The 23,713-nt window shown below is 44.6% G+C and overlaps 1 protein-coding gene across 4 annotated transcripts in view; it reads right to left on the bottom strand.

The window, feature by feature from the left end:
* Positions 1-23,713, bottom strand: part of slc10a1 (solute carrier family 10 member 1) — a 95,553-nt gene that overhangs the window by 17,097 nt on the left and 54,743 nt on the right. The window contains exon 1 of one of the 4 annotated variants that reach the window (XM_078406272.1): positions 2,917-3,012. The exons of 1 other annotated variant lie outside the window; for it this stretch is intronic. The gene's annotated coding sequence lies outside the window, so the exon portion shown is untranslated. Of the gene's footprint in view, positions 1-2,458; positions 2,740-2,916; positions 3,013-23,713 lie in introns of those variants that run through there. 2 more of the 4 variants (XM_078406271.1, XM_078406270.1) reach the window with 2 other exon arrangements.

Below are 23,713 nucleotides of genomic sequence, written 5' to 3'. Positions count from 1 at the left end.
CCCAAACCACACCCATCATTCCTTTCTGACTTCTCTGACTTTCTGACCCAGTTCTGTTCTCTCTCCCCCTCAATCCTCCTCCTCGGTGATTTCAACATCCATATGGACTCCACTGACTCCACAATAACCGCTGACTTCACTGAAATACTCAACTGCTTTAACCTCACTCAACACGTCAATTTTCCCACCCATAACCGTGGGCACATTCTGGACCTTGTCTGCTCCACTGGACTAAATCTACATCACCTCTCTGGCTCCGACCCCACCCTCTCTGATCACTTAGCCATCACCATGTCTGTCAACATTCCCACCCCAGCTCCAAAGCAAAAATGCAAAATCAACTTCCGCAAGCTGAACTCTGTTTCACCTACCTCGCTCTCATCCTCCCTCTCTGAAATAATGTCCGCCTCTCCCTTCGTTGACCTCCACAGCCCCTCTGACCTCACTGACTACTACAACCGCACTCTCTCCTCCTGCCTCGACCAGCTTGCACCTATAAAAACCAAAACAGTTTCCTTCACCCACTCTGCTCCCTGGTTTACCCCTGAGCTCCGCGTGATGAAAACTCATGCCCGCCAACTTGAAAGACTCCGCAACAAAACAGGTCTCACAATTCACTCCCAAGCCTACAAAGACCACATACAGCACTATAAAGATGCCCTCTCCCGCGCCCACTCCACCTACTACTCTCAAATAATTCACTCTGGCTCCGGAAACCCAAAAACACTCTTCTCTACAATAAACAAACTCCTCAGCCCCCTGGACACCATCTCCCAATCATTCACAGTTGACAAATGCACCACTTTCCTTTCATTCTTCCAAAGCAAAATAGACAACATCTACAGCACCTTAACCACCAACGCACCTGCTCCCCCTCAAACCACCTGCCCCCCCTTATCCTGTCAGCCCCTGCCTCAGTTCTCCCCAATCTCCACCACCGACCTCTCTGACCTCTTCACAGGAATAAAAACTGCCACCTGCTCTCTGGACCCCATCCCCTCCAGCTTTGTCAAGGCCTGCCTTCCTGCTCTCTCTCCACTTATCACTGCAACAATAAACTCCTCCCTGTCCACTGGCATCGTCCCGCCATCCCTCAAAATCGCTGCTGTCACCCCCATTCTGAAAAAACCTGGTCTAAACCCTGACACCCCAAACAACTTCAGACCAATCTCCAACCTACCCTTTCTGTCCAAAGTTTTGGAACGTGCTGTAGCTTCCCAACTCAAACACCACCTCTCTACCAATAACCTGTATGAAACTTTCCAATCCGGATTCCGCTCAAACCACTGTACTGAAACTGCGCTCCTCAAAATCACACGACATTCTCTTCTCCGACGCTGGCAACCTCAACTTCCTCATCCTACTTGACCTCAGCGCCGCCTTTGACACCATAAATCACTCCATTCTCCTCACCCGACTTGAAACCTCCCTTAACATCACCGGCACAGCCCTATCCTGGTTCAAATCTTACCTCTCTGACAGACACCAGTTCATCTCCATTAACAACTGTAAATCCCCCACCGCTCCCCTCCCACAAGGTGTCCCCCAAGGCTCAGTCCTTGGCCCCCTCCTCTTCATCCTCTACCTGTTCCCCCTTGGTCAATTAATCCGCCGTCATGGTCTCAACTTCCACTGCTTCGCCGATGATATCCAGCTCCTCATCTCCACCAAGTCAATCTCCCCCACCACACACTCTACACTGACAAACTGCATCACTGAAATAAAATCTTGGCTTCAATCAAACTTCCTCAAACTCAATTGCAACAAATCTGAAATCATCATCATTGGTCCAAAAACGCTCACCAAATCCACCCAAAACTTCATCCTCAACATTGATGGTCTCCCAGTATCCACCTCACCTCACATCCGGAATCTTGGAATCATCCTTGATCAAACCCTCTCCTTCGACAAACACATCAAACACATCACAAAGACAGCCTTCTTCCACCTCAAAAACATTGCCCGTCTCCGTCCATCCCTCTCCTCCACAGCTGCAGAAACCCTCATCCACGCCTTCATCACCTCCCGTCTGGACTACTGCAACAGCCTCCTCTATGGCGCACCCTCAAAAATCATCAATAAACTTCAATACATTCAAAACTCCGCTGCCCGTCTTCTCACACACACCTCGATCCGTGACCATATCACCCCCGTCCTTTATAAACTCCACTGGTTCCCCATCCCCCAGAGAATCCAGTACAAAATCCTCCTCATAACCTACAAAGTCCTCCATAACCTGGCCCCATCCTACCTGACCGACCTCCTCCACAGGCACACTCCCACCTGCACCCTCCGCTTTGCCGCTGCCAATCTCCTATCCCCCCACATCCGGACCAAACTCAGATCCTGGGGGGACAGGGCTTTCTCCATCGCTGCTCCCACCCTATGGAACTCACTACCCCAAACCGTTAGAGACTCCTCCACACTCACCACATTCAAAACATCGCTGAAGTCTCACCTGTTCAGTACTGCCTTCAACCACTGAAAGTCACCTCCCCTTCTGTCTCCTTTCTCTGTTCATTTATTTATTTACTTATTTATCTATTTATTCATTTCCCTATGTTCTCAAAATCTCTGTAAAGCGTCTTTGAGTATATGAAAAGCGCTATATAAATAAAATGCATTATTATTATTATTAAGAGCTGGTTTTTCAGGGTATCTCCTTCAAGTATTTGCAGGAAGTCATATCATATCATATCATATATATACAGCCGGAAACAGGACTTTTCGGCCCACCAAGTCCGTGCCGCCCAGCGATCCCCGTACATTAACACTATCCTACACCCACTAGGGACAATTTTTACATTTACCCAGCCAATTAACCTACATACCTGTACGTCTTTGGAGTGTGGGAGGAAACCGAAGATCTCGGAGAAAACCCACGCAGGTCACGGGGAGAACGTACAAACTCCTTACAGTGCAGCACCCGTAGTCAGGATCGAACCTGAGTCTCCGGCGCTGCATTCGCTGTAAAGCAGCAACTCTACTGCTGCGCTACCGTGCCGCCTTCGTCGTCTTCTAAGCTGTGGCTGAATGAGGTTCCTATGGTAATGTTTTATTTTACTTCAGGCTCTGGGTACTAATGAGAGTCTTTTAGAAATTCCATTCAGTCTGGTGTTTGAATAGTAACAAAGGACCAGTTATTCTGCATTTTGTTTGGACGCCTACTTAACTGTTCTTAAGTGCAACATTTCAATTGAATTAATTGGGAAAGGCATGGAAAACAAAAAAATGTGTTCACCTGCCACAAATCCAATTCACTGCACACATGACTCAAAATGCCAGAGAACAAAATAGAACATTTTTGGCAACAATTTTGCAAGTTATTCTAGATTTGAACATTCTTTCTTTCCTCTTCCTTCAATTTCTAATGCGAAACGTAGTCGACACAGGGACATTGAGTCCTCACTGGAACATAACTACTCACTCACACCGACCCACGTCTACTTGTCCACATTAAGCCATGCCTTCCAGCTCCTTCTGGGCATATCACCACACTTGGACATCAACTGGTCCATACTGGAACTTGGCTCTTGGTCCATATTAGGGCATACACCAATAAGCCAAAACATTATGACCTGATGAGCCAAAACGTTATGACCACCTGCCTAATATGCTGTTGGTCCACCATGTGCAGTCCTATATGATGTGATGTGTGATGCACTGTGTATTGGGATGCATTCCTCCCGTGACCACCATTAACATTTTCTGTGACTTGTAGACCTTCTGTCGGTTCGGACCAGATGGGATCGGGTAGGCCATTTAGAATGGAGATGAGGAAAAACTTTTTCAGTCAGAGAGTTGTGAATCTGTGCAATTCTCTGCCTCTGAAGGCAGTGGAGGCCAATTCTCTGAATGCATTAAAGAGAGAGCTAGATAGAGCTCTTGAGGATAGCGGAGTCAGGGGGTATGGGGAGAAAGCAGGAACGGGGTACTGATTGAGAATGATCAGCCATGATCACATTGAATGGTGGTGCTGGCTCAAAGGGCCGAATGGTCTACTCCTGCACCTATTGTCTATTGGGATAGCCTTCGTTGCCCTCGCGCATCAATGAGCCTTGGGCGCCCAACATCCTGTCGCCGGTTTGTGGTTTGTCCCTCCTCGGACCACTGTCGGTAGGTACTCACCACTGCTGACCGGGAGCATCCCACAAGCTTTGCCGTTTCAGAGATGCTCTGACCCAGTCGTCTGGCCATAACAATTTGGCCCTTGTCAAAGTCGCTCAGGTCCTTACTCCTGCCCATTTCTCCTGCATCCAACACATCAACTTCAAGAACTGACTGTTTACTTGCTGCCTAATATATATCCCACCCCTTGACAGGTGCGATTGTAACAAGATAATCAATGTTATTCACTTTGCCTGTCAGTGGTCATAATGTTTTGGCTGATCACTGAGATTGTTTGGGGCAAGACACTAAGTGTGCACACTATCCTCTATCTTCATTGTCCACACTAGGCTGTTTAGAAAAGAAAAATAGGAGAGAGCCTGTTACACCATTCAATACATGGCTACTCTTCTGCATCAGTTCTTCCGATACTCTGTTGGGGAATTTTGTCTGGGAATCTTTCTATGTTCATCTTTTGTATCCATTTGCCAATTTTGCTTCCACTGCTTTCTGTGACAGGAAATTCATACAAAGATATGAGAACATAACAAAATCGGAGTGGTAGTAAGCCACCACTCCCACCTTCTAACATGATTATGGTTCATCTAGCTTAGACCTCAAATACTCCTCAGTGCCCATTTCCCAGAGCCCTCATACTCTGATTATTAAAATCGTATCTACTTTCACTTGAAGTACTTCCAAAATTTTACCTTGATGTCACCTTTAATTGGGTTCCTGGTCGCATTCTTAAAACCTGTGTGGACTAAGTAGTTGGAGTTTTTGTGGATATCTTCAACCTCTCATTACTAAGGTCTTAGGTCCTCACTAGCTTCAAAAGGACATCCATAATCCCGGTGCCCACGAAGAGCAGGTGACAAGCCTCAATGGTCGCTGACTGCTACCACTCATGTCTATTGTGGTGAAGTGCTTCATGATGTTGGTTACAATGCAAATCAATTGCTGTGTCCGTAATGATCTGGAGCCATTACAATTTGTCTATCGACACATCAGATATACATTGTTCCGGTCTCGGTGCGTATGATGGATGCACACTGGTGTCGAGAGGTATAGTCCTAATGCAGGCAAATGGGATTAGAGTGGATAGGCATCATGGTTGTCATGAATGAGGTGGGCAAAAGGGGCCTGTTTGTGTGCTGTACATTATTCCACCATCCTTTGAGGAGGAAGCTCCTTTTAAGACTCAAAATCACGTGAGAAAAAAACTCCCCTCATCATTGTTTAAAGTAAATTACAATATTTTGTAATGGCAGCCCCTCGTTTGGGTTTCATTAGCTTAGTTTAGAGATATAGTGTGGAAACTGGCTGTTCCGTCCACCGATTTTACGCTGACCAGTGATCACCCTTACACTAGTTACACTCTAGGGACAATTTACCTACAAACCTGCATGTCTGTGGAATGTGGGAGGAAATTGGGAGCACCTGGAGAAAACCCACAAGGTCACAGAGAGAACGTGCAAACTCTGTAAAGGCAGCACCCGCGGTCAGGATCGAACCTGGGTCTCTGGCGCTGCAAGGCAGTAACTCTAACACTGTGCCACTGTGCCGCCCACAAGAGTAAACATCCTCTCCACATCCATCCTGTCAAGACGCTCCAGTATGTTTCATCAGAATGGACCTATGAGGTTGAGTTAACGCCACTAAAAGACAGGAAAGCAATTACTAGGCTGATATTTGGTTGTAGGGCTGGAGGAAGTTACAGAACCAGGTTGGCTATGAATTCAGAGGATGGCCAAACCATGTGCTTTTACACTCAGACAGCAAGTTAGAAATCAGTCTCACAGAATCTTCAGGAAAATGTTGGTAACAGATGAAGAATAATCCAAAGGATAATAACATTTGAATTGAATTGTATAATAAAATTAATTTCACCCTACCTGTGACAAATAAAGAACCATACCAAAAAAAAATCTGACAGTGAAATGCATTGGTGCATGGCACTATTGTGAGAAGATGGGGCATCTTTGTTTAAAGCCAGGTGTTCACCAGACATTTATGTGAACATATAAAAGAAGTTTCCACTTTACTAAGAAGACATCACAATATTAAAGTCAGGAAGAACTTGTGAGGCTTTGATTTTTAAAAGTATTGTCCCTGCTGTGGGCAATTCCCTTGTATTTAGAATGCCTTTGAGCCAGACTGTGCCTCACACCAGGTTAAGTCTCTGGCCCAGAATTTGTTATGGGGCTGGTTGACAGTGCTTCACTGTTCTGTCCCCTGGGGCATAACTCCAACCAGTTTTACTTACAGGAAACAAAACAACGAATCTGGCATGCAAAGTAAACTAGCTGGTGCTTGAGAATCATCCAGAACCATGTCCTTTTTTGTGGGAGAATGCCTGCAGATTTTGAAGTCGTGCAAAAATAACCAGTTGTAGAGCAGAATGGAAACATCGCCTGGGGTTTCTGTGTTCTACTTGCTATCTTCACTGACAGGAAGTGTTGTTTAAGTTTAGTTTAGTTTGGTTCAGTTTACTATTGTCATATGTACCAAGGTACACTAAAAGCTTTTTTGATGTGTGCTATCCAGTCAGCTGAAAGACTGTAATTACAATCAAAATTATGATTACAATCAAGCTACTCACAGTGTACAGGTACAGGATGAAGAAAATAATGTTTAGTGCAAGACAAAGCCCAGTAAAGTCTGATGAAAGATAGTCCGAGGGTCTCCAGTTAGAGTTGTGCATGCTGCATCATTCTCACATGGCCAGGCCAACAAGGATTATTTACTTTCTGCTGGAAGTAAAATTCAAAGACATGTAAGCCATGGTATTAAACAGAATTCTTCTTTTCCTTCTCTAAGTTTATCTCTTGCCCTCTCTGCAATTTTAAACGTATGTTATCCCATTTTCCAGTTCTGATGTTAGGTCACTGTCCTGAGATGTTAATCCCGTTTCTCCCTCTACGGATGCTGGCTGACCTGTTCAGTATTCCCAACATTTTCTGTTCTTACTTGTTTAATGTGGATAAGTGTGAGGTTATCCACTTTGGTGGTAAGAATAGGAAGGCAGAGTATTATCTGAATGGTGTCAAGTTAGGAACAGGGGACGTACAACGAGATCTGGGTGTCCTAGTGCATCAGTCACTGAAAGGAAGCATGCAGGTACAGCAGGCAGTGAAGAAAGCCAATGGAATGTTGGCCTTCATAACAAGAGGAGTTGAGTATAGGAGCAAAGAGGTCCTTCTGCAGTTGTACAGGGCCCTAGTGAGACCGCACCTGGAGTACTGTGTGCAGTTTTGGTCTCCAAATTTGAGGAAGGATATTCTTGCTATTGAGGGCGTGCAGCGTAGGTTTACTAGGTTAATTCCCGGAATGGCGGGACTGTCGTATGTTGAAAGACTGGAGCGACTAGGCTTGTATACACTGGAATTTAGAAGGATGAGAGGAGATCTTATCGAAACGTATAAGATTATTAAGGGGTTGGACACGTTAGAGGCAGGAAACATGTTCCCAATGTTGGGGGAGTCCAGAACAAGGGGCCACAGTTTAAGAATTAAGGGGTAGGCCATTTAGAACTGAGACGAGGAAAAGCTTTTTCAGTCAGAGAGTTGTGAATCTGTGGAATTCTCTGCCTCAGAAGGCAGTGGAGGCCAATTCTATGAATGCATTCAAGAGAGAGCTGGATAGAGCTCTTAAGGATAGCGGAGTCAGGGGGTATGGGGAGAAGGCAGGTACTGATTGAGAATGATCAGCCATGATCACATTGAATGGCGGTGCTGGCTTGAAGGGCCGAATGGCCTCCTCCTGCACCTATTGTCTATTCAGATTCAGAGTATCTGCAATATTTCCAGCATTTTTCTTGTTTTTTTATCTTGCGACAATGTGGTTGACTGTTATCCTGCCTTCTGATATGACCTATCAACCACTCATTTGTATCAAAACTGCTGCGTCAAAACAGAAAAAACATAAAACTAGACACATAAAACTAGACACATGAAACTAGGCATGCAGGAGGTGCAGCGGTAGAGTTGCTGCCTTACAGGACTTGCGGCGCTGGAGACCCGGGTTCAATCCTGACTACGGGCGCCGTCTGTACGGAGTTTGTACGTTCTGCCTATGACCACATGGGTTTTCTCTGAGATCTTTGGTTTCCTCCCACACTCCAAAGACTTACAGGTTTGCAGGTTAATTGGCTTGGTATAAGTGTAAATTGTTCCTAGTGTGTGTAGGGTAGCGTTAGTTTGCGGGGATCGCTGGTCAGCATAGACTCGGTGGGCTGAAGGGCCTGTTTCCACTCTGTATCTCTAAACTAAACTAAACAAAGTGCTGGGGTAAATCAGCGGACCAGGAAGCATCTCTGGAGAACGTGGATAGTTGACGTTCCGGGTCAGGATTCTTAAGAACCAGAGGAACCAGAGGAACCGGAGAACGGCAGTTCCTTGTTTCTAAAATATAAAACTGCTGCTCAAGGAAGGTTAGTGCTTTTGTCAGGGAAAGCCCTCCTGAGAGACAAACTAGGTCCTCTCGGCTCAGTACTTCTGATGTCTTACATGGGCAGGGAGGAAGTACTGAAGGGGATCACCATGAACAGGCCAGTGGATCAGGCGGCAGGAGTTACGGATTTGTGAACCATCTGGGTGACAGTTGCTGCATCTCGTCTCTTCCTCCAATGGCAGAAAAGCTGAGTTGGCTGTGCATTCAATGACACGTTTCCTTGAAGAAATAACAAGATAGTGCAAGAAATCTGACACTACTTGTGCAAAGTCTTGCCCAATCATCTCCAGCTACCTAACTTGCTACATTAACTTGCTACATTATACAGCCTGTCTTGTCCTGTTCTGCTTTTTGATGAATAGTCGCTTTGCATAAGCTCAGGGTTCTTCATCTCTTGTTGATTTTCTCCGATAATACCTCTCTTTCCGGAGCAAGTATAATACCAATGGACTGGAGGGATATTTGTTGATCAGCAAGGTTGTTGGGGGTTATGGGGAGAAGACCGGAAAGGGAAAGGGGATTTCTTCAAGGAAAGGGAAAGATAGATCAGCCATTATTGAATGGCAGAGTGGACTTGATGGGCTGAATGGGCTAATTCTGCTCCTCGAACTTATGATCTTGTGAACATAAATGTCCTCCTCTGGTTTTGAGACACACACACACACAAATATACACACGCACACAAACACACAACGCGCACACACACACACACACACACACACACACACACACACACACACACACACACACACACACACACACACACACACACACACACACACACACACACACATACAGAAACGTACACAAACACACACACACTCACAAAAAATGGTCAATGGTGCTTTATTGTCATGTGCAAACGCACAGTGAATTTTCTTTTGCATATAGTTCAGAAAAGTACTGCCATACATAAGCACAATCCCCATTTAGCAATATGTGTGTATGTGTGTATGTGTGTATGTCTCAGAACCAGAGGAGGACATAAGTTCATATGATCATAAGTGCATATAATCCACTGAGACCGCATGCAAGAGTGACCAGGTTTTGACGCCATTTCCAAAGTCCAGCCGTGTGCGCGGTCCTCTGGAGCAGCAACTGATCTCGTCGACCCCCAAGCTGCTGCAAGGCCTTCAGCCATCGCTGTTCTACTTCTGGAACATGATTCCGAGTTTTAGACTGTGGGCCGAGGTGCCTTTTCGTTTCATGTCGTGACCCACATCCCATATCTACCTGTATTTATAACATATTGTGTAAAAATATTATAGAAATTATATCTGAAACTCGTCAAGAACAAAACCTGCACATATTTTTAAAATATGGAAAAACCCTCCAAAATCTTGTCAATTTTCCGAGTAGTAATTGTCCAACCAAAGCACGTTTGACATTGAGTCGGACGCCAATTGAGCAATCATGTGCTTTGTTTCAGGCTAGCTAAGCAGGGAGCCCACTGGGATGATGGTGGAGAGGATTTCGTCTGATGCCAGTGTGACGGAGGATTTTGAGGAAGGTTCTTTGGTCCACTGTGCAATACATGTCGTCGAAACCCATAGCAAAGTCATTGCATTTAGTTTGTAACATCATGAAATGAGGTGTAGTAATATAGTGCTCTCCCCCTCTTCCTTGTGAAGACTACAGTATCGGTTGCGATTTCTAACGATGGTCCAGCTAAGTGCAATAGATACACTTTATTAACCATTCGCTTATTAACCATTCACCATCCGATTGCTTCACAATTAATGAAAATAAGTTTAACGAGGGGTTAAAGCACAGGTTAGGAGTAAATAAACCCATAAGATGCCAGTTATGTCTTAATTGCATTTATCATTGTACCTAATTCGAATAATAAAGAAAAGTCAATTTTCGCTGAAAATGATAAACTAATTGGCATTTTGGAATGCCGCCAATGTAAACCATTGGGGTTCATTGGAGGAATCATTGACAGAAGCCACAGACAAAAAAAAGAGTCTAAATACCACTTTCTTGGCTTTTCGTAATTTTCCAAATTAAATTTACAGAAGTGATACTGGCGCCTACAGTTTAGATTTTAGCAGTCTGAATATCCTGAATCCTCTCTGGAGTCATGTTGTATCCTGTCACCTCTCTTGATTCCTGGAGCACATGTCTGCTACTGAGATCTGTCGACATTAGCAAAATACTGAGAGTATGGTTTACGATTTTAAAAAAAACTAAAGAGCGAGGCAAACCACAATAATGTCTTAAATGGATCATTCTCAATTTAAAGAGGAGAATTGTTGCAATGTATGTTACACGGGTCATATCATATATATATACAGCTGGAAACAGGCCTTTTCGGCCCTCCAAGTCCGTGCCGCCCAGCGATCCCCGCACATTAACACTATCCTACACCCACTAGGGACAATTTTTACATTTACCCAGCCAATTAACCTACATACCTGTACGTCTTTGGAGTGCGAGTGAGTCGTGCTCCAGATGACTGGTGCTAGGCACAACTGTTTATAAAAAACTACTGTAACCTTAATAGAGTGACCCAGTGAGGATGTTAGTTGTAAGAAGTAGAGTAATGATCTTTCAGTCATTAGCTCAGCACTATTGAGTGTTTAGGAAAGAACTGCAGATGCTGGTTTAAATCGAAGGTAGACACAAAATGCTGGAGCAACTCAACGGGTCTGAAGAAGGGTCTCGACCTGAAACGTCACCCATTCCTTATCTCCAGAGATGGTGCCCATCCCGCTGAGTTACTCCAGCATTTAGAGTCTATCACTGACTGTTTATTCACTGCACTGAACTTTGAGGGATTGGAAAGTGCAAAATTATTATTAATTTTTTTAAATTTTGAACTAGTTTTAAAACTGGCTCGAAGTTGGCTTATCTTACACGAATATAATTTTAAAACAATTTTTCACATTCAAATAGGCATTGCTTTCCAAAAAAAATCATATGACCTGATATTAAATGCAACTGGAAACAAAGCATACTTAGAGCAGCATATGCATGACTTCCAATTCACCATAGCAAACGTCAACACAATACTTTCAGAATTACTCTTACTAAATTTCACCCACTTTTGTTGTGGTAACGTAAGCGTTCAAATCATTTCTGCTAACGTTATGCTTTTCTTGAATTTTTTGCCTAATTGGTACGTGGGAAAGGACAAAGTGAGCTCTCAGCGGCAAGTTAAGCCGTAAAAACGGTTAGACAATAGACAATAGACAATAGGTGCAGGAGGAGGCCATTTGGCCCTTCGAGCCAGCACCACCATTCAATGTGATCATGGCTGATCATTCTCAATCAGTACCCCATTCCTGCCTTCTCCCCATACCCCCTGACTCCGCTATCCTTAAGAGCTCTATCTCGCTCTCTCTTGAATGCATTCAGAGAACTGGCCTCCACTGCCTTCTGAGGCAGAGAATTCCACAGATTTACAACTCTCTGACTGATTTTTTTCCCTCATCTCCGTTATAAATGGCCTACCCATTATTCTTAAACTGTGGCCCCTGGTTCTGGACTCCCCCAACATTGGGAACATGTTTCCTGCCTCTAACGTGTCCAACCCCTTAATAATCTTATATGTTTCGATAAGATCCCCTCTCATCCTTCTAAATTCCAGTGTATACAAGCCTAGTCGCTCCAGTCTTTCAACATATGACAGTCCTGCCATTCCGGGGATTAACCTAGTAAACCTATGCTGCACGCCCTCAATAGCAAGAATATCCTTCCTCAAATTTGGAGACCAAAACTGCACACAGTACTCCAGGTGCGGTCTCACTAGGGCCCTGTACAACTGCAGAAGGACCTCTTTACTCCTCTTGTTATGAAGGCCATCATTCCATTGGCTTTCTTCATTGCCTGCTGTACCTGCATGCTTCCTTTCAGTGACTGATGCACTAGGACACCCAGATCTCGTTGTACGTCCCCTTTTCCTAACTTGACACCATTCAGATAATAATCTCCCTTCCTATTCTTACCACCAAAGTGGATAACCTCACACTTATCCACATTAAACTGCATCTGCCATGCATCCGCCCACTCACACAACCTGTCCAAGTCACCCTGCAACCTCATAGCATCTGCCTCACTATTCGCACTACCACCCAGCTTTGTATCATCTGCAAATTTGCTAATGGTACTTTTAATCCCTTCATCCAAGTCATTAATGTGTATTGTGAATAGCTGTGGTCCCAGCACCAAGCCTTGCGGTACCCCACTAGTCACTGCGTGCCATTCTGAAAGGGACCCATTTATCCCCACTCTTTGCTTTCTGTCTGTCAACCAATTTTCTATCCATGTCAGTACCCTACCTCCAATACCATGTGCACAACTCTTGCATGCATTCGTTGTTACTGCGACAAGCATGTAAGCTTCTAGTCTGAAGAAGGGTCTTGATCCGAAACAATACCCATTCCTTCTCCCCAGAGATGCTGCCTGTCCCGCTGAGTTACTCCAGTTTTTTGTGTCTATCATAATAGACAATAAATAATAGACAATAGGTGCAGGAGTAGGCCATTCGGCCCTTCGAGCCAGCACCGCCATTCACTGTGGTCATGGCTGATCATCCACAATCAGTACCCTGTTGATGCGGTTTAAACCAGCATCTGCAGTTCCTTCCTACACAAGCTTCTATTCTATTGGTCTGGAAAAGCTGCTCGGTTTGCCCAAATTTGTTGATGTGACTCATTTTGGTCTGAGGAGGTATTAGTAATTGTGTTTCTCTCTTGTTATGTCTCTGTGTTCCAGTTACGGTAACATCACTTTGCACGGAGCTTCCTTTTTGCAATAGAAGTTGTAATACATGTTTATAAAACGAGAAAGTACCACTTTCCTCTCCCTACCCCCAGGGCCGTCTTAACGCATGGGCCTGATGGGCACTTGCCCGGGGCCCCACGAGCATAGGGGCCCCATGCTGATCTGTGTATGTTAAGTGACTTGCAATAAATAAATACTACTTTAAAAATGTAGGTTCAATAAGTGCTTTTTTCGCAACATTTTCGGTCCCAGTGTTTTTTTCACAACATTTTCCATCCCTAAGTGCTTCTCACAGCGATCTGTTTCGCAACAATTAGCTCCCTAAGTGCTTTGCTTTCCCATCCCTAAGTGCTTCTCACAGCGATCTGTAAGTGCTTTTCGCAACAATGTAGCACCCTAAGTCCATCGCTAAGTGCTTTTCGGTAAGTGCTTTTCGCCGGCACGACAGGGGGGGGGGGGCTGGTAGGGAAAGGGGGGTGGGGGAGAGTAACGGTGGGGGCGACGGGGAGGGTGGGAGGAGGAGAGAGTGGGGGTGGGAGGAGGCAGAGTGGGACTGGGGAGGAGGACAGCAAAGGTGGGGGTTGGTGGTGGGGGGAAGAGAGATTGGGGGAAATGGGGGTGCTGGGGAAAGGGGGATGTTTAATTTTATCGACCATTTACATTTTTATTCCTGTGAGTAGTTGTCGTAGGGGCCCCAGTACACTGCTTTGCCCGGGGCCCATAATGCTGTAAAGACGGCCCTGCCTACCCCCACCCTGCTTGCTTGTCCTTTCTAGCGAATCCATTGCCCTCCCCTGCCACTGCAGTCATGAGCTCCGGATCACTCAGCCGCGCGGTATAAGACAGCAGTTCGAGAAGGTCAGCTATCAAGGCCATTGCCAGTGTGGTGACATGTATTCCTGCAAGGCATTGGGATAAAAAAAATAGTTTTGCATCTGGGAGCTGTGATATCTGGCAGCAGAATCGAAAGGGACAGGGTAAATCAACTCGGTATCAGAAGGCATTATTTCCACAGTAGACTGCCCCTGCTAAACCCCTTTGGACTGGCTGGCATCCACCGAGACAGATCGTTACGTAAAGAATAATGGGGAGGCCATTTAAAACTGAGGTGAGAAGGAACCTTTTCACCCAGAGAGTTGTGAATTTGTGGAATTCTCTGCCACAGAGGGCAGTGGAGGCCAAATCACTGGATGAATAAGAGAGAGTTAGATAGAGCTCTAGGGGCTAGTGGAATCAAGGGATATGGGGAGAAGGCAGGCATGGGTTATTGATTGTGGATGATCAGCCATGATCACAATGAATGGCTGTGCTGGCTCAAAGGGCCGAATGGCCTCCTCCTGCAGCTATTTTCTATGTTTCTATGTTACATCTGTAATGTCAACTTTTACCTATCTTTTTCAAATTAGCTTAATTAATTAGTGTGCAACTTTTTGCGCTGACGAGTTATGAATTCCTTCTCAATTATATTTGATCTAAATCTGTGCCAAATTTCAAGTAGATACCAGAGTCACGAAAGTTACATTTTCGGTGTTCGGTCTATTTGCTTTCATATTGTGTGCATTCATGCTCATGTTCCTCTGCAGAAGCAGCTTGTACCAACCCCCGCCACCCTCCCCCCCCCCCCCCCCCCACCACTACTCCACAGCTATTGATGGAGCTATTCAAAGGTGACATGAAGAACACTATTTCACATATTTAAAGGTATAAAAATGCCTTGCCTGACAAGGTGGTGAAGGAAGAGACTGTTGGCACCTTAAAAGAGATTTGTAGTCAAGAGCAAAGAGTGTTTAATTGTCATGAGAACCGGAAATGGAACAATGACATTTTTAGTGGCTGCAACTCTACAGGCACTTTGTTGCAACTGTATTTGGTCAGTATTTGAAAGTCACAAAAGTGAAAGTGAAAAAAGTGGCAGATGAGCGGGGGTAACATGAGTAGGAAGGAACTGCAGATGCTGGTTTAAACCAAAGGTAGACACAAAATGCTGGAGTAACTCAGCGAGACAGGCATCATCCCTGGAGAGAAGGAATGGGTGAAGGAAAGTTCGCACCCGAGATGCCTTCTCTCCCGAGATGCTGTCTGTCTCACTGAATTACTCCAGCATTTTGTGTCTAATGTGAGTATGTTGCTTTCTTCTTCAAAACGAATTCAGGGTGGAAATGCCAAATACTAGAGGGCACAACTTTGAGATGAGAGAGGAAAAGTTTAAAGGAGACTAGAATAGGGTGGACCAGTTGGGTCCAAACCTCTCCTGAGGGAGCCACTCACACCGGCCCCGGACGGTCATCATGGCGGGTCCTGCCTCTTCCACTCTCCTCCCCCCTCCTCATTGGCCGCCACTCCCGTCACTCGGGCGGGTCCCGCCCCCGGAGGCCATCTTGGTCCCCCGGAGGCCATCTTGGGCACGGCAAGTGGAAAAGGGATTTAAGGGATTTATTAAAGTTTAAAATGTCAAGAACTTTTAAAATATAACACCAATTTGAACGAAACTGCGCAGGCGCGGACCCGTTTGTTCTGCGCACGCGCGGATCCGGCGGCCATCTTACGTAAGTATCAGATCAACTGGCCCCAATTGCGCAAGCGCAGACCCGTTGGGTTCCCATTGTGACGTCAAACGCGTCTGACGGCCAGGGGAGATGGAAAAGTGATTTTTTAAACTTTCAAATGTGAATAACTTTAGAAATATAATACCAATTTGAATGAAACTTCCTCCAGCCCACCCCAGGACAATGGTGAGTAAGGTGGGCCTAAAATTGTCATGCTATCATGTACCGTTTTGGCTATATTTCAGGATCAAGCAAACTGACATACCAACAAGATGAGAGTTTTAGAGATAGATAGATAGATAGATAGATAGATAGATAGATAGATAGATAGATAGATAGATAGATAGATAGACAGATAGATAGATAGATAGATAGATAGATAGATAGATAGATAGATAGATAGATAGATAGATAGATAGATAGATAGATAGATAGATAGATAGATAGATAGGGCTGGGCTAGGCTAGGCTAGGCTTTTGAGAGTGATGAGTGTCATTCACACTGCCAGAGGGGTGGTGGAAGCAGATACGATAGTGGGACTTTAGAGGTTTTTGGATCATTTAAACAGTGTAAACATAGTGTAAACATAGTGGGCCGAAGTGCATGTTCCTGTACCATCCTGTTCGAATAGACTGTTCGAATAGACTGAACTTTTTACTTTCTGATGGAGTTACTGTTATGTTTACAACATAAACAGTTACAGCAAATGAAATATGGCGAGTACAAAGCCAATTTTAAAAAGACATACTAAAATTGGGCAATAGATCTTGCAGAAACTGCACGAGTGAATTCCTGGGAAATGAATAATACTCAGACAGCAGGACAGTTTTCAACAATTGTGACATTGTAACCACACTAAAAAATTTAACTGACGAATCAAAGCTTCCATTTTAAAACATTGCACCCTTCAACAGTTCTTGTTGGAAGCAAATAGAATGACAGAGAGACTTGAGCAGAAAACATCTTCAGAATGTATTTCTGTCACAGTTCCTTGCTTCCCTTTCACTATCTACCTGACTAATCAAAAGCAATTGTGCTTGCTCTTGTCGTTGCTGTTTGCTTTCTGTTTTGTTATTTGACTTAAGCCCCTGTCCCACTGGCGATTTTTTAGGTGACTACAGGTGACTAGGCTGTCACCACACGGTCGCATGTATGGTCGTGAGTAGTCTCCAATGAGTCGTAGCGTTTTTCTGGTCACCGCTAGATTTCGCAAATGTTAAAAAAAATTCGGCGACTGTTATTTTGACGTCAATGAGCGCAGCTTGGCGTCTCCTGAGATGGGCGCTGTCGTAGGTTGTTGCCAGGTTGTCACCAGGTGACGTAGGTTGTTGCCAGGTTGTCACCAGGTGACGTAGGTTGTCGCCGGTGCTGACTTCGGTGAATTCCAAGTGTGGACTTGATCTGATCACCCATCAGTGTAATGTGTCCATAAATGATGTTAGGTTTTGCATGTTTTTGTACTTGTATTCTGTTTAAAGTTTGAATTTTAAAGTTTGAAGTTTGAGGTTTATTGAGATCTATTGAAGTTTATTACAATATTTTTGTATGCACTGTTGTATGTTCTTATCAACATTTAAAAAAAATTTGTTTGAATATCAATAAAGGAAATTCTTGACATTTTGACGGAAAATTGATGTATGAAGTTATTGTATTTCAGAGTAGTTTCTCATGGCATCACTTTCAAATAGTCATGATGCAGAATGATTGGAAACCCTACCGTACACCCCCTTTTATAGGGAAAGTGGGTGAAACGTGAATTGTCTTCAGATGTCTTCAGTCTTCAGGGTTGTAGCTTGTCGCGGGTGAACGTAGGTTGACTTTGATTGTCGTAAGTTGTCGCCTCTGTGGTGGTAGGTTGTCGTAGGTGCGGTCGTCGGTGGATGTTCTACTTGCGACGATTGGGTCGCCAGTTGTCGGTAGCTTGCTGTAGCTTGACGTTGGCTAGGTGGTAGGTTGTTGTAGCTTGTTGTGGACATTGTTGTAGGGCGATCCAGTCGATGTTTTTTCGGCGACCTGCTACGATTATAACAATCGCCGGCAATCGCCTTAAAAAACGCCTAACTGGGACAGGGCCTTTACAAATACAACATGGAAAGAGGTAATTCGACCAGTTAGGTCCATGCCAACTCCCCGAATGATCCCATTCATCCTATTTAGTTTAGTTTAGCTTATTTTAGAGATACAGTACAGAAACAGGCCGTTCGGCCCACCGAGTTTGCGCTGACCAATGACCACCCATACACTAGTTCTAAGTTATCCCAATTTTGCAATCTACACACACTAGGGGCAGTTTACAGAGGATAATTAACCTACAAACCAGCACATCTTTGGAGTGTGGGACGAAACCCGAGCTCCCCGAGAAAACCCATGCGGTCACAATGAGTACGAACAAACTTTGTACAAACTGCACCTGTAGTCAGGATCGAACCTGGGCCTATGGCGCTGAAAGGCAGCAACTCTATTGTGGCGCCCGAAGTGAAAAATGAAAACTCCTGGTGCTAAGGATCAGATTGACCATAGCAGGAGTGGGAAAGATGTCCGTCATTGCCGATTGTCCGCTATAACGGAGTAAGGGATTATTACTGTGTTAGCAGTCGAAACAATGAACTGCAGATGCTGCTTAATACACAAAAGGACTCAAAGTGCTGGAGTAACTCAGAAGGGCAGGCAGTATCTCTGGAGAACATGGATTGGTGACGTTTCAGGTCGAGACCCTTCTTCAGACTCTCGGTATAATTCAACCTTTACTGAATTAATTGATTTTTTGTTTATTAGATATTATCTATGTGTATTGTGTTTATAGTCCTGTTATGCTGCTGCAAGTAAGAATTTAATTATTCCGTTGTCAGTACATTTGACAATAAAACACTCTTGACTCTTGACTTTATGACGGTCTTTTCTAAGGCAGAATGAATGCAGTGGAAATTCTTGCAATGACTTTATACCTGAGCATCACTGAAGCTGTGGTACCCTCTGCTGGAAAACATGTTCAACTGCAACTGCAATGTAAATACACTGGCCCATTTACAACAAATGCCAGGTGAACTTCGCTGCCCCTCCTTTGTCGAGAAATTAAAGTTACTATTGAGCTGATAAGGAACCTCGACTTTCTGACCAAGACCACAATTAATGAGGATAGGTGACCAATCATCCTCCACGATAATTCTCAACACTGTTGCTCTACAAGGTTGCGTTTTCAGTCCCTTTCTTTATATATATATATATATATATATTCCTTTATTCGTTCCACACCAGGGAAATTTACAGTGTTACAGCAGCAAAGTGGATAGCAAGAGAGCTAGAGATCATTCATTATAAATAAATTACTCCTTGTCCACCCACAACTGTGCAGCCAAATACCATCCAACTCAATTTCCAAATTTGCAGACGACGTGATCGTAGTGGGACAGATATCAAATAATTTTAGTTTAGTTTAGGTTAGAGATACAGCATAGAAACAGGCCCTTTGGCTCACAGAGTCCGTGCCGACCAGTGCGGCCCACATACTCACACTATCCTACACACACTAGGGACAATTTTACAATTATACCAAGCCAATTAAACTACAAACCTGTACGTCTTTGGACTGTGGGAGGAAACCGGAGATCCCAGAGAAAATGCACGCAGGTCACGGGGAGAACGTACATACTCCGTATTGGCAGCACCCATAGTCAGGATCGAACCTGGGTCTCTGGCGCTGCAAGGCAGCAACTCTACCACTGTGCCACCATGTCGCCCCCTACAGGTCAATCCGAAACATCACCCATCCTCTTTTCTCCAAAGATACTGTCTGACCGCTGAGTTACTCCAGCACTCTGTGTCTATCTTTGGTATAAACTAGCATCTGCAGTTCCTTGTTTCTAATAACCTCTCCTTCAATGTCAGCAAGACAAAGGATGTTGTCTCGCTTCTTCCATCAGGCAATAGGTACAGAAGTTTAAAAAGACATACCTCCAGATTCAGGGACAGCTTCTTCACAGCTGTTATCAGGCAACTGAACCATCCTATCATCAGCTAGAGAGTGGTCCTGATCTCCCATCTACATTATTGGAGACCTTTGAACTATCAGAATTTACTGGACTTTATCTTGCATTAAATGTAATACCCTTCATCCTGTATCTGTACACGATGGATGGCTTGATTGCAATCATGTATAGACTTTTCGCTGACTGCATAACTTGCAACAAACAGCTTTTTCGCTGTACCTCGGTACACATGACAGTAATAAACAAAACTAATCTAAACTAAGCTAAACTGAACTATGAGGTAGATATAAGGGCTGTAATGCTGACTTTGATTGTTTAAAGAGCTGATAGTCATGAGGCATTTTTATATCCATTCAAACAACATGGTGCATCTACAATGTCCATACATCAGTCGAGATTGTTCAGCCTACAATGCCCTGTCAGTGATTTGCATTGTGCCCAGTATAGTGTTCACAACTTGATTGGAGACACAACATCATGTTCCTTTCTGCACAAACAGAACCCATGTCTTTAATCTTCACCAAGCCCTAAATAGCCACTAAGCATGTATTTGTTGACTTTTGTTGCCCCCTCCCCACCATCGAACCCCACCTCACCAAGTCCAGGAATAGTTTGGTTCTTGTTTTTGAACAATTTCCACTGCTTCGTGCTTTCTTATCTGTGCAAATTTCCCCTGTCCAACAGAACCAAAGGGGTGTTTGCTTAATGGTTACTGCCACTGCCTCACAATTTCAGGATACTGGGTTTGATCCTGCCCTTGGACGTTATCTGGTGTTTGCAGGTTTGCCCTAAGATCCTGAGTGTTCCAGTTTACTCCCACACCCCAAAGATGTGCTGGTGGGTGAACAGGTCACTGTAAATTCTCCTTTAGTGTAGGTTAATGGCAAACTGAAATAAAGAGCAGTTTATGGGTATGAATGTGGGGGTATAAATTGCAGGGCGCAGGGTCGGAAGGAAAGAGGGAATGGGACTATTGGGCTATTGACTACCTGGGACCTAGCAAGGACACAATGAGTTATCATGTCCACACTGACCGTTAAGCACCTATCTGCACTAGCCCCATTTACCAGCATTGGGTCATAGCCTTCTATGTACTGGCAATTCAAATGTTTGTCCAAATACTTCTTAAACATTGTGAGGATCTATCTGTGCCACCAGCACCCTCTCAGGCAGTGCATTTTGGATTTTTCTCTCTGGGTGAAAAACATTATTTCTCAAATCTTTTCTAACCTTTCCTGCCTTAAACCAATGTCCTCCCGTTCAGTCTGAAGCAGGGCCGTTTTTACAGCATTATGGGCCCCCGGGCAAAGCAGCGTACTGGGGCCCCTACCGTTACTCTCCCCCACCCCCCTTTCCCTACCAGCCCCCCCCTGTCGTGCCAGCGAAAAGCACTTACCGAAAAGCACTTAGCGATGGACTTAGGGTGCTACATTGTTGCGAAAAGCACTTACAGATCGCTGTGAGAAGCATTTAGTGACCGAAAATGTTGCGAAAAAAGCACTTATTGAAGCTACATTTTTAAAGTAGTATTTATTTATTGCAAGTCACTTAACATACACAGATCAGCATGGGGCCCCTATGCTCGTGGGCCCCCGGGCAAGTGCCCATCAGGCCCATGCGTTGACGGCCCTGGTCTGAAGCAAGGTCTCGACCTGAAACATCACCCATTCCTTCTCTCCAGAGATGCTGCCTGTCCCGCTGAGTTACTCCAGCATTTTGTGTCTGTCTTCGGTTTAAACCAGCATCTGCAATTCCTTCCGACACATTTCATCTCCTCCAGTTTTAGACACCTCTGCCACAGGGAAATGTTTCTTCTGCTCACTCTAACTCTGGCCCACGCCATCTTGTAAACCTTGTCAGGTTGCCCCCTCAGCCTGGTTTCCATCACCTTCAAACCAACATATAATGCAGATAGGAGTAGGTCTTGGCATCATGATCTGCACAGACTTTGTGGGCTGAAGGGCCTGTTCTTGTGCTATACTTCAATGTTCCATCCACATCAACTGTGATGCCACTCTAATCCCATCTACCTGCTTGGTCCTATACCCGTCAATACTCAAAACACCACCTTTGTATCTCCTTCCATCACCTCCCATGGAAGCACATTACTGGCACCTATCACAATCTGTGCAAAACAACATGCCTCACAGATCTCCTTTAAACTTTGCTCCTCACACCTTAAACATATGTCCTCTCTATATGACATTTCCAACCTGGGGCAATGTTTCTGTCTGTCGACCCTACCTATGCCTCTCAGTATTGTCAATACTTCTATCAGATCATCTCTCAGCTTCCAATGCATCATAGAAACATAGAAACATAGAAAATAGGTGCAGGAGGAGGCCCTTCGGCCCTTCAACCCTTCAAGGCAGCACCACCATTCATTGTGATCATGGCTGATCATCCACAATCAGTAACCTGTGCCCAACTTCCCATATCCCTTGATTCCACTAGCCCCCAGAGCTCTATCTAACTCTCTCTTAAATTCATCCAGTGATTTGGCCTCCACTGCCCTTTGTGGCAGAGAATTACACAAATTCACAACTCTCTGGGTGAAAAAGTTCCTTCTCACCTCAGTTTTAATTGGCCTCCCCTTTATTCTAAGACTGTGGCCCCTGGTTCTGGACTCCCCCAACATTGGGAACATTTTTCCTGCATCTAGCTTGTCCAGTCCTTTTATCATTTTATATGTCTCTATAAGATCTCCTCTCATCCTTCTAAACTCAAGTGAATACAAGCCTAGTCTTTTCAATCTTTCCTCATATGACAGTCCCGCCATCCCAGGGATCAATCTCGTGAACCTACGCTGCACTGCCTCAATTACAAGGATGTCCTTCCTCAAATTAGGAGACTAAAACTGTGCACAATACTCCAGATGTGGAATCAGTGGAAACAATCCAGGTTTGGCCAACCTCTCCTTATAGTTAATGCACTCCAATCCAGGCAACCTCAGGTGAACCTCTTCTGAATCCTCTCCAAAGCATCCAAATAGTGTGGTGTGGCGACCAGACCTGAATTCCAAATGTGGTCTCAATAGAGTTTTATACAGCTGTAACATGACCCCCCGCAATGCCAGAACTTAGAAAATGGTGCCAAAACCTGGTGATTCTTGCAAGCGGTCTCAGTGGACAATTCTTATGCTCTTTGTATTAATCGGGGATTGCGCTTAGATATGGCAATACTTTACTGAACTGAGTAAAATAATTTTATTCTACCTATGTACTTGTGACAAGAAAGAACCATTGCCCATTGGTCTCCACAATTCCATAGGATTGTACAGAGCTCGTTAGGTGAGACAGAGGAGTGACTTCGCCACTGTTGTCGTCAGTAGACTGGATGATGTTGAAGGAATTGACAATGGATCTGAATGAATATGCCATTCGTCTTTTTTTAACCTTGCTGCATGTGTGAGCTTGCCGTGAGAAAATTGTCCGTTCCACATTTTACATTAAAAATTAAGCTATACAAATTGGCTGCAAAGCATTTTTGGATGATCTGAAAAGGACATCAAAGTTGCTCAATGATTAAATGTTTTCTCTTTACCCTCATACAAATGACTGAACACTGTGCTCTTTCATCTCCATCTGGAATATTTAGGAAGTGCCCTACCTTTTATGACCAGTTTCCTGCGTCATATTAAGACACTCCATTTCTATTTTTCCTATTACGTTTTTCAGTCATACATTGGCAGAAATTCCAAATGTTTGCATAGCGCCATTCACCCCAAAGTCAGCCACATGGGCAGCAGAGTGGCGCAGCGGTAGAGTTGCTGCCTTACAGCGCCAGAGACCCGGGGTCAATTCTGACTATGGGCGCTGTCAGTATGGAGTTTGTACATTCTCCCTGTGGCCACATGAGTTTTCTCCGGTTTCCTCCCACACTCCAAAGACATGT

The sequence above is a fragment of the Rhinoraja longicauda genome, chromosome 10 (assembly GCF_053455715.1).
Source record: "Rhinoraja longicauda isolate Sanriku21f chromosome 10, sRhiLon1.1, whole genome shotgun sequence".
Classification (NCBI taxonomy): domain Eukaryota; kingdom Metazoa; phylum Chordata; class Chondrichthyes; order Rajiformes; family Arhynchobatidae; genus Rhinoraja; species Rhinoraja longicauda.
The sequence above is the reverse complement of the archived record's forward strand: the minus strand, read 5'-3'. Positions and strand labels throughout refer to the sequence as shown.